Raw genomic sequence first — 12747 nt, forward strand, 5'->3', positions numbered from 1 at the left:
TACACTTGATTTCCCCACATAGAGTCAAGTAATAATGGCCAGACCAGGACAGAAAGGTTTGATGATGCTATGGTCTAACTCCAAGATAGAATAAATAGGGTTAATAAGATCACTCTTATCGAGAAAGATGAAAAAAATGGCCATAACCTTAGCAGAAGCCACCAGAGAAAAGCACTGATTAATGATAAAACTATATCCTACGATATAAAATGACATAGCTGCAGACTTTGTAGAAACTAGTTATATTCTTGAACAAAAATTGCTTACCTAAATGTCAAATGTAGAAGGAGCATAAGTCATTGCTTATAAATTTGTTATGCTTTACCACTGAAAGAGTGCAGTTTATTGTGAAGTTAAGATTTCTACCTCAGGGCTTTAAATGAGGAGAATTAAACAGGCTACAATGTATCTCCAAGGTGGATTTTTTACTGCTTCTTATTTGGAACTCTGATGAAAAGCAATTAAGGTCTGGCAAATTTTCTTCTTAGATGTAATTTGAACTACTTATCTAGCTTCTCACATGGGAGCAGACTTGGAATGCAGAAAGAAACACCCGCTTTTATCACTTTAGAACAACACTTTGTCAGCTTAGCAATATGCAGAGTTTCTCAAGCCCTTGAATTCTGAGTCTTATGCTTAATAGTATCTTATTTATTTCATGTTCACAAATCTGTGGCATAAAACTACCTCATTTACTGATATGCCAAACAAATAAGCCATTAAGATTTGAACTCAAGCTGACAACGTGATAAAAGTAAAGCAGGTAAGAATAATATCAAACCTGTAACTGAAATACAGTATTAGCCAGACACTCCGCTACAAAGTGGTTCCAGTGTTGCACTGCCCTCAGGTTTTGCTGTCTTCTCTTTCACAACTTTCCAGTGCATTCTGTGTGTGCTTCAGGATTGTCCTGGCTTTGAATTCACAAGGATAAAAAGACCCACATGAGAAGAATTAAAGTAATATAAGACTTTATAGATCCACAAAATTTTCTCTTTATGGCCCATTTTCCACTTCCACAGCAATCCCAAATGTTCCCTTACAAGAAGCATAAGAGCTTTATTAAAATAAACTCACAAAAAACAACTCATAAGGATAGATGCATAGATCAAGAACATTCCTAACATCTTATATCCTGCCACAGCAAGGAACTTATTTGATGAAAACATGTAGACAACTGGGAAGTAAACCTCATCCCACACTGCAAAAATGACAATAATACTTGGATAAGCAGTAGCACTATGCTTGAAAGTCACAAAATAATCCTTCTGTTGCATTCACTACTGGTAGACCATCATCAGGAAAATTGGGACGAAGGAAGAGAAACAGCTGGAGAGCTCAGCAGAGACTGCCAGAATAAACAGAGTTCTGGAATGTTGCATCCCAGGTTTGGGTTCACACAAGTTTTCAGAGAAAAGACTGAAAGATCCAAGGACTAATATCAGAATGAATATAGTGAGATATTCCAAAGTCAACCACTCTGATTCTGGGAAAAAAAAATCGTCTCCAAGCATATATTAAAGGGCTATAGAGGGGCAGGATACTAATTTTTTCTCCATGTCTTCTGTGGAGAGAACAAGAAGAAATTAACTTGAATTGCACTAGGAAGACTTAAATTGAGATTAGTAAAGCTTTTTAATGGTTGGAATAGTGAGGTAATTGAATGGGAGACTAACAGGCCTATAGAGTCTCATCACTAAGATGAGATCATATTTTAGATTAGGCTGGATAAACCTGAAATGATTTAAATGTAATTGAGATTAAGCTGGGGCAAGGAAATGGACTGGATACTTTCTGATGTCTCTTTGAGCCTATGATCTATGATACTATAATCATAAACTTTAATTTCTATTTCTGGAATCACTACCTATATTCATTTATCAAGCTCCATATTGAAATAATTTAGGTTCCTTGTCCTTCCTGCCCTATTTGAAAGGTCATGCCAGAATGCAGACATCATTCCTTTGATGACAGAAACCTTGTTCTAATTTACACTCTAAATTCATTCAGAAGCAATTAATATCCATTTGATCTTAAAGAAGGTTCAATTTCAATAATTCTTCCCCCTTTGTAGTAACTCCTGAATGTATTTTACAAATAGTAATAGATCCTCTTTCTTAGTCTTCATTAAACCATGCTGTCTATCCCAGACACCAGCAGTAGTCAAACTATGGTAGCACAGAGTTCCTTTCAAGCCAATTTATTTTGCTTCAACTCCAGAAGCATAAAAGTTTACATATCCTGTGGAAACCACTCTCATTCATTGCATACTTGTTCTCAAGATACAATAATAGCTTAAATTTATCTAGTTTTGTTTCTAAACTAAGCTCACACACTCCAGTAAGTTCAGTGGAATTGCTGTTATCTACCTTGCGTTACATTCAAATCTATACAGTGAAAAGACCACAATATAAACTCTTCTCCCTTCTTCTTCAGTTCATTCCATTAAAAAGCTTAAAGAAAATTAATTTAGCTCTTATACATTTTTATAATCTATTTTGTCTCTAGTCTAGATATGATCTAAAGTAATGTGGTCACAAAAGACTTTACCCACATAGCCAAAACTGAAATGTGGAAGATTAAGTGTTATTCTCCCTGTATTCAAAGTGAAATATTTTATGTGACATTTTTCTATGTATTTCTACTGTGAAGATAAGAAAGAAATTATTCACAAGCACACCAATGCCTTGGAGGCAGGGTGCCCAGATCTAGCCTTACAGGACTTTGCCAGAATTTGTTTTCAAACATCCACACAAGGTTTCAATGGATGCCTAAGTTTTTTAGTAGGGCGTGCCTGGCCAGGTAATAATTAGTAGTGATTGCATGATTCTCAGAAGTAATCAATCACTTTATTACACTATACTTATAAAGAAACCCATCCCCCTTACAGACAGTCCAATACAATTTTACCTAATTGGTCCTTTAATCTAAACACCATCACCACTGGCCAACTAAGAAATCACCCTTTGGTAAACAAATCTCCATGACACATTCCACATGTTCTCAACAACAGGTGCAGCAAGTGAAGATAAGAATTATTTCTCATTCTTTTCTCTGATCTTCTCACAGACTTCCCCAGGACAATGCCTGGGAAAGTTGTGCCACTGCTGTCTGTAGTCAGAGAGCTGCTGCCACACCTAAGGAGCACACTGTATACAGCAGAAAGCAAGATTTGCCTTTGTAAGGAATGACTCTTCTTGCACTTCCATTTTATAAACGTTCTCTGAAAGCAGTGTGCCCATTACAAAAATACAGCCTGCAAAGAGAATCGGGTTCCAAGGCTTGTACTGAACAAATTGGAAAGGACTCCTCCATTGGCTTGTGAGCATTAATGCCTAAATGCTCCATTAAAGAATCTTGTCTCATGCAACCATGATTGCCAATGGTTACTTCCTACATATGTCTCCATTAGATTGCCAACATTCCCATTTGTTTTGAATTAGAACAACTACCCGGAAACACAAGAACAACAGGCTGCTAAACTCAGCCAGCTCGCAATAAACCATGAATCTCTTGGCATTAGAAATGAGAATTTCTAACATTAATGCTTAGCAATGGGAATGATGCCACTGCTGGCACCTATACGTTAAATCATCTCAACAAAATTGACTTAAACTGATACAAATGAACTTTAGGTTAGTACCTGAGAAGATTCGGGAATCATTGGTAAAAATATATTTAGTCTTCTTTCAGAGTTTACCTATTAGCAGCTGCTTAGAAATATAGACTGCGAAAACAATAAAAGATTAATCCAGTTTTCAAAATATAGGATTTCAGATCCAATGGAAATACGTTCCAATGGTTCAGAAACAAGTACGTATTAATGAAAATTGCATAATTGCAAAGCACAGATTATTGCTAGGTGGCCTTGTGATCCACATGGCACCATATGCACGTGTACAAAATAATGGAATCTCTCAGAACTCCAACAGTCAGAGACAGATGTACGTTCATCCCCTGTAGCACCATCTGAAAACAGCCTTGATGAGCTCTGTATCCACGTTCATTCCAATTTATCCAGAATTTCTAAACACACTTCAGTACATTTATTTGAATTTTAAAGACAGACAGATACATGCTGACAGAACAGCACAGGCTGGGGGAAACATCTTAGAAATATGGAGAAAAAGGGGATTAACCTCACCACATCAGTTACATAAACATCTAAAATAAGGTGTTCTCACAGCAAAGTCAAAACAAAGGAATATGTGTATAGTGCTACCACAAAAAATTGTCAGAAAACTACATTTTAGATAATGTACTTGGTTTCTGGATTCTAAACATAAGATTAATAATCCTGGTGGATGAGTAGCCAACATCAAAGGTTGAGGCTGGGATAGTAATGGAGCTACTAAGAGGCCCCAGAAGAACCTATGTGTACCTTTTTAACATAAAACTACAAAGTATAGTGGGATGTCTTGAAGAAATCTTGGATGACAAAATGGGAAAAAAATCATGAGAGTTAAATTTATGAACAATCAATGCTGTAGTTTTTATTGGAGTGCAAGGACTGACTTGAATTACCAGGGGTTCTCTATTTTTTAAAAATGTCTCCTTTTGTTCCTTCCAGATTTCTTTCTTTTCCTAGCAGTAGCATTGAACCTGATTGGAAATTGAAATTTCAAGCATTTGAACAAATATTTCAAAGTGACCTACTGTTATTAAAGTTTGTTTAAATATGTTTACATTATCAGCTGAAGCTTGACTTTATACATTTGTTAAACATAGCGGATAACCTTATTAGCAAGACTACAGATATATTTGAGAAGCTTTTTCCTCCTTTTATCTCACCAGATTGAAGCAACTCATTACTACAAGGAAGCTGAGAAATTCAGTCTTCAGCAGTGAAAGCAGTATTTAACATTCTTTAGGACTGGTCTGCACAAAGCCAAGTCTTCAAGCTGGCAGCTGGATCACAGAAAGAAGTAACATTAGAGAAATTATCTTGTTAGGGAAGCTGCATATCCTCCTTATCAGATCATCACCTTGGGAAAATGATGGCACTGGATAGAACTGTTCTGAAGTGCTTTTAAAAGGCAGTCCTGGAGAAGTTTGTTAAACTAAAAAATAATAATTAAAAAAGAAAAGGCTGTAGAAGAACATCAGCATCTATCCCCTTGTACTAGTACCCAGCATCCAGCCCCTGAACTGAATGACAGTCACAGAGAGACTCGTTGCTGACCCACAGCTGATGGATGGGAGGGAAGAGGAGGGAAGGAAAGGGGAGAAAGCAAGCAACCACCTATTCAAATACTATTTTTTATATATTCCATGTTTTCTTGTGTCCGTATTAAAACTGAAATGCATATTTTGCCTTTATCCTCTTCCTGATGCTTAAAATCTATTACTAGGTTTTTCACATCAAAGAAAAAAGACATTTCATTTAAACTTATAAACCATGCTGTCTACTGAACCAAAGAAGAAATACACATTTCTTAAAGCTTGGCAATGTCTATGACATTTGACTCAATTTTTATCACAGTTCATGGAAGGACGCACTTTAAACTTCTGAACAACAGCAGGGATTATCTACCTGACTCCCTGAAATTAAATTTCCCAAAGTACAAGCATTAAAGTAGGGAACAAGAGATTTTCAGTTCAGCCTCTTAATATGTTCCCTGGGAAGACAAATGCAGTTCATTTCTTTGTTGTTTTTTTTTTTTTTTCCTTGTAGAAAGAAAATTATATATGGGGAAATAGAGAAACAATTGGATAATCTCTATTTAGTCTTGAGAAATAAAATATTTATGTTTGTGAGACACGCTTCAAAGGAACTAGAGCTATATTCCAGTTTCCTTTCTAATAAAAAATGTTTTATCCTTTAAGTAGGACTCTCCATATATTCATATGGAGGCTCATATTTTAAATTATCTTGTAAATATCTAGAGCATTTAAGCATGAAAACTTGCATTTCTATCTCTCAGCATTTACAAAAATTATTCAAGATAGAGGTAGAATTCCTAACTTAATACCTATGGCTTGCTACTGTTTTAAATGAAGTATCTTTAATGTTTTTCCCATTTCATTAAAAATCACTATGCAGTCGTTTATTTCAGATTTTTTTGACTTTCAGATCACCTCTTTCAGAAATATAGTATACACTGAGCAAGTAAGTAAACATCAAACCAGCTGGTGGTAATAAAACATCTGATGGCATCACTTTTCACATTTGGGGAGTAAAAACTCTCCTCCTCTGAGACTTTTTTTTCTGTAAGAGTCAGCCTCAGGCTGGCTGGGCCAATCTGCCCTAGGAGCTGTGCCTGCAAAAAAGTCACTGGAAGGGGAGGCAGAGTAGGTTTACTCTGCAAACACACATCCCTGGTTCAACAGGTTCACCAGGTGTAATTTATGGAGTTGTGTTAGAGAAGTTTTTCCAACAACAACCAGAAATCTGAATTTACTCCCTCCTGGTAGGCTAAATAGCAATTAGGATGTGTACACAATCTCTACTCTTCAGAAAGAGTTCTGCTATCTTTGGATAAACTGCATTAAGAAATGCCAGCAATTACCCGGCACCTAATAAATGCATGTAAAAGCTAGGAGGAAATAAATATCTGCAAGACAACTGGAACATCATCTTCAGAGAGAGAGTGATGCTGCCCCTTCCTTGTCATCCCAGCTGTGAGCTAAATTGCCCAAGATTTCACAATCTCAGTCAATTTCATTCACAGCCGGCAACACCAGCAAATTGCTTTCCAATGGAGACAGAACTTTACTCCCTCGCTGACAGCCTGAATGTTAAAGAGTAAAGAGGCAAGAAAAAGGGCTGAAAACCTCCAGAAGAAATATGGACAAGCGGCAGGGAGACACAGTAAAACACACAGAGAAATCAGAAGCAACAATAGTTTCTGCTCCCTAACAGTGATACCCCACATAAAATTCATACTTACTGGACTAGCAACATTTTTCTGTTATATCCCACAGAGAAAAACAGAACTATGTTTACTCCTCCAGGTTTTTCTACGGAGGGTTCCCAATCTTCCTTCTGTTTTTTTCTCCCAGAATGACACAGAACTGTAAGTTTTTCTTAAGAAGTAAGGAAATAATTTTTGTGCAGAGGCACACCTATGAAAAGATCCATTTTAAAGAGCAACAGTGTTTTTAAGTAAATATTACCCATTACTGGCCAACTGATTAAAGGTCTCATCTTCTCATCAACAGCCAGACTCTGCTTGCTGCCATTTTACTAATGAAATACTCATTCCAGAACAATCATCCTTCTAAATAAAAAATTCTCAAACAGCCATTGCCAAAACCAGATATGAGTGGAAGGATGGTAAAGAAGACTACAGAAAAAAACCTCCATGAAACACTCACAAGACTAACCAGACACCATGCTAAGATTTCCTTTAGCTTATTCACATAGGCAGTGTACTGTTCATCAGACATTACTTCTACTTCATCCCAAAGCCTAGCCAAAAATTTGTGTCCCTCAGCAACAGAAGGAGGTAACAAACCTGGCAGCCTGCTAGCTAATAGCAATTCATCAGGTTTAATAGACCAGTCACTGTAGGTAGAAGTAATACTGGGACTTCAAATGCTGATGACAGTCATGTAAAAATCTTTAATCTAGAAGCTGTGTGACTTTTTTTTCTTCTGGCAAAATCACCTTTTCTAAAGGTAGATTTCCCTTGCTACCATGGCACTCACAAGAAATGCAATTAGAAATGAGTGACATCCAGGGTTTCCATGTCAAGTTCCTTTTGGGTGCTCAGGCAGTAGGTAACAGCAAGAGAGCCAGAGCTGTGCTGGCAGCAGTCATTTGCTAATACTCAAAAAATCAAAATAACTGAAAAGAGAGTTCCAGCCATCTATTTCATCCACAGTATTCGACTTCATGGCGTGTGAATGCACTGCTGGCACATCCTAACTCTATTTCTGTTCACAGTTCACAAGACTGAGATTTGTAGCTAAATCACGAGTAGCCTGGCTTGGGCTATCCCAGCTGAGTGCCATCCTGCCTATGCAAGATCACAAAACTTGGAAAAATAGAATAATTTTTCCTGGTTTTAGCCATTATTATGTAGGGCACAGTGTGGGGAGTTCACAAAAGGAGAAGATTTTTGTTTGGATGGACAACAAATGTGGAAGAAAAATGCATTTGTAACCCAATACAGAGATCACCCAAATTAAATAAATGAAAACAAATAAGGACTAAAACCAAATAGAATTCTAGCCTCATAATTTGTCTTCTCACTCTTGCCCCTGTTGCCTCATACTCCCTCTTCACTTTCAAGAACTTAAATAAAAAATTGCTTAAATGCCATTTCTTACACTGATTTGAAACTCATTTTCTTCACAAAAGAGGCTAGTAAAAGCATTTCCCAGCTCCAACTGGGGGTGACATAGAAAAAAATGAAGACACACAAAGGACAAAAAATTGAATTAACCTTTGAACCATTCTATAAAAGGTAATTCCCATTGGTAACTAAACAATGGTTCCAATTTATATTAGTTTCAGACTATAGCTCAGTACAATGAAACAATTTAAAGGAGTAGTCAGATATCCTAGTTTATGGGATAAACAGATCAAAAAATGTGCCTTAGAATATTTTCATTACTTAATGTATAAAATGACCAGATAACTTCACAGTTAGAGCCCCAAGTACTGAAATCAAAGGATGAACTCTTATTGATGTTAAGTCCTTTTGATCAGCACTATTTTACTAGAACGCAATCAATGAATTTTTTTCCAGAGCTCATTATTTCTTATTCTTTTCTCTACTATCACAAGCATTCTTTAGGCACAGGGGACAGTTAGCTCTCAGCTTTTAATGTTAATTACGGTAATCTCTGTAGACATCATCACCTCTTGTCCTAATTCATAATGTAGGCATAAAATATCAGTGCAGCTTTCTATTACGGTAGCACATGTCACTGCACTCTAGGGGGTTTTTGTGACAGCTTACTCTTTAAAGCCTTTTTTACAATTTAGTAATAAAAAAGTAGGTAAGAATTATATTTAAAACAGAAAGGCATTTTATTTTGTGAATAAGTTACAACCAGTAAAAAGGGAAATTAAAGACCAAAAAAAAAGTGCTCACTCTTGTATCTTTTTCAAAGGTAATTCTAATTTCATACTGAACCAAATATACTCAACCAAGTTCTTGCTTACCACCTAATTAAAGATGCATATCAATCAAGTAAATGCTCATTTTTCCCATAGAAACAAATTCTGTGTTCCATGAGCAAAATACTGCTCTAGTACCTCCACAAGGTAAAAAAGAAGCATCTCCATTTTGCCTTGGATCATTCTTCATTCACTCAACTATCTACATTAACATTTACTACAAAGCAGGAATCTTATGTGACTCTCCTGATCATTCCCACTCAACACCTAACTTAGGTTATAACCTATATTACTGGCAGTGTTGTAGGAAACTGTCTCACCAACAAGCCACAAAGCATTTGTAAATACTACATCATAAATTGTATTTCATTTGCAACCATTGAGAAACAAAAATAATATTTCCAAGCATGGGAGTAAATTTTCTTTTATCATTACCTTAATTTTGTCTTAGGGAAAAACCCCACTGACAATAGCAACACATTTGTCAACTTCCCAATCACTCCATAAACATGAACATGAGATGTTAGTATTTAATGGCATACATATATATATAAAATGCAAAAAAGGTACTAAAGAAACCTGTACCTCAAAAAATTGTTGTCAGGACCCATGGCTACTCTCATGTTGTGACTCCCCTGATTGTGGATTCCGAATTGTATGTTTTCCTCCAAAATGTTTAACAGCCATACAATACCAGAGTTACAGAGGTTGTTGTCTAAGGAATTCACTTACACATTCCAGTTTATCTGCATTTTACATGCAAGGCATGTAAAAATTATTTTTCTTTGTCAGATTTAAGAAATATGACTCACAAAAAGCACACACCTAAAATCAGTCTGTGTTGTAGGTTGGTTTGGTTTAGTCAGGGATTTTATTAATGTTAGTTAGGCTTGTTCTCGGTACCCCTACTTTCCCTCACATTGGCTTGATCCAGGTTGTTTGCTCCAAGATTTCCTGCCACACAGATCCACAGTTACCTGTCAATCATCTCACTCCTCCCAGGGTTTCTCCTTCCATGGTTCTGTCAATCAGGGGTTGTCACTCCCTGTTGGGGTGTCAACCTTGTAACCCCTCCCTGCTTCTTCACAGAAAGTTCTGTGTCAATCACCCCACCTTTGTATTCCTATTTGTCCCAGAACGCTGTACCCACCTCTGTTTGTTATGTCACCATTGGCTGTGAAACCCTACCTCGGTTTTACCCCATAGGGTGAGGCAGGTTTCCACCCTGCCTGCCCACCCCCTATTTAATCTGCTGTAATCTTTTGTCCGGGGCCATTTTGCCTTGTAGTGCTCTGAGAGCCATTCACTCAGATCACGCATGGGGGAATAAAGGTTCTCAGTTTCACAGGCAAGGTGTCCTTCTCTCGTCCCTTTGCTTCCTCTCAGCATCAAGCTACCAAAGCTGCTTATCCACGCCAGGACACTCCGCAACCCTGGAGTGCCCATAAACGTAGTGGCTACAGCCTCACAAGGCAGTGATAGCCAGCGCTTTAGCTGCTTGAGGTCGTAACGAGGAAATGCCGCAAGTCTGGAAATAGGAAACTCACTAGAAGGCTTTTCTTGTCAGAGATATTCATTTCCATAGCACCTAATTCTGCCATCAAGCATCATTGCCTTCAACATATTAAAGTATTTTGTGATTTCAGGCATCATTCCTTCTCTTGCTCTTATGTAATGCCTTTCTTCTGAGAAATGCAGATGTTTTTATATAAATAATAAGGTATACTACATCTACAAATTAGGAACTTCTGCCTTTCACAGATGGAACTGAAACAGAGATAATATGGCCCAGATTCATAAATTTTCTGAAGTCATCTTCTCTCTGAAAATATTACAATAACTCCAATTTACTTTGGAAATTACTTCATCCTAAGTGAACTTTCCTGCAGTTTGAAACCATCTTATTACAGTAATATCTAGCACAAAAAAAGAAACTGATTGTTTTGTTATGGATTTTTTTTCCTGAATCAGATTTTGGTTAAAGGTGTCATTACATCTCCAAAACAAGTGAGTATTAATGCCATGAATGTATGAGTCGTGACTCTTAGCTGTGGGAAAGCTCCGCTTCACATTTACAAGAAATTATTTCAAATCCTGCTGTGCTTAAAAACCACATTATATACTCTCCCACCTGAATGGCCAACACAAAATGGGTTCTCTAAATGTAAGTTTAAATGTAATTTCACTAAATTATGAGTGATACATCTACATCCAATAAGAAAAATCTGATTCCTCAGAACATTGTTGTCAGCCTCAGCATAGTGCAAAATTGATTTTGGTCCCAGCCAGAGGCAGGCTCTTCTCATCCTGCTGCAGCCCAGATAAAGCAGAAGCTCATGTTTTATGAAGAAGCAAGACGGCAACAAAGTTCAGAGCAACTGTTTCTGTGATTCAACAGAGGATAAATAAAATCAGTCCTAGGGCTCATGTGGGAACCTCCTCTGACAGAGGAAAACCTTCCTTTCTCATTAATTCACACATGGCAGTCCTATTAAGTGGAGTAACATAGAGGATGAGCTCACATCAAAAGTTTTCATTGATAAATCACTTCTTTCCAGCCTCCACCACTGTAAAGATCCTACAAGTGGTGACAAGGCCCAGAATTTGTGATCATAATGCTCCCTACAGCACTGCTGCCCTTAGTACAGCATGGAAAACGGTAATGTTAGCTGGAAAACCATGATGTGATCATACTATGAGATTTAACTGTACAGGCAGAAGGACTAGCTTTTTGCTTCTGTTTGAGTTTTGGTTTTGCTTTGGGGAGTATATGGGGGTATATGGGGTATTTAAAAAATTATTAGATTAATCTGCATAGTACTCCTCTGAATCAATAAATCCATTGCAAATTAACGCATTTTCATCAGCTCACTTCAGCTGCTCTGCAAACAACAAAAAAAATCTAAAATAGCTAGTATTTTTTGGGCTGCTTTATTATAACCAGCAGAATGGTGAATCTGCCCCCAACTGTTAGTAATTAAAAAACATTTAAGGCTGCTTATCTTCAAAGTATTAAAAAGAATTATGTGACAGGACTGTTACAGCGTACACTTAGTTAATATAGCTCAAATAAATGAGATAAGAGTTACTAAGATGTACATATAAGGTTGCTTTTCAATGAAGGTATGTGTGTGAGAGAAGGGAATGAAGGAGAAGACCCTCATCTGCAAAAGACTACTCAGCCCAGGAAATTTTCTGCAAATATCCTCTAGCAGAATCTGCAGCTTTTTACCTAATCTTTGAAACACATAGTCATGCAGATAAGGTGGAATTAAATGGATCGCTGCTGCCTCTGGAAAGGAAGATAAGTTAGCCTTTGGTACTTAGATATTCACTTTCTGACAGCTGTTGTTCTTTCTCAAAAAATGTCTCTGCCAAGCAAAGATTATTTGGGATTGACAAGTCTGTGCTTTGGAATAAACAAGATCTTTACTCTGATAGGATATTGCAAACAGATGTTTAAGATCCACATAACACTACAGTCTATCAGGTGTACTATATAACTTGAGGGGGTCTCAGGGAAAAGGTCTCATAAATACCTACGTGTGCCTGACAGTGTTTATGAATCCCTGCTATTCCAAAAGATACCAAGGGGAAGAAAGCTTTCCCTCTCACACTGCAAGTCTAATGAGGAAAAGACAATTCTCCTTCCTACCCTGTGAGAGGGTGGAGATAAA

At 37.2% G+C, this 12747-nt stretch overlaps 1 protein-coding gene across 4 annotated transcripts in view; it reads right to left on the bottom strand.

The window, feature by feature from the left end:
- EPM2A (EPM2A glucan phosphatase, laforin) overlaps positions 1-12747 on the bottom strand; it is a 45286-nt gene that overhangs the window by 10868 nt on the left and 21671 nt on the right. The gene's annotated exons all lie outside the window — the stretch shown is intronic.

The sequence above is a fragment of the Anomalospiza imberbis genome, chromosome 3 (genome assembly GCF_031753505.1).
Source record: "Anomalospiza imberbis isolate Cuckoo-Finch-1a 21T00152 chromosome 3, ASM3175350v1, whole genome shotgun sequence".
Taxonomy (NCBI): Eukaryota; Metazoa; Chordata; class Aves; order Passeriformes; family Viduidae; genus Anomalospiza; species Anomalospiza imberbis.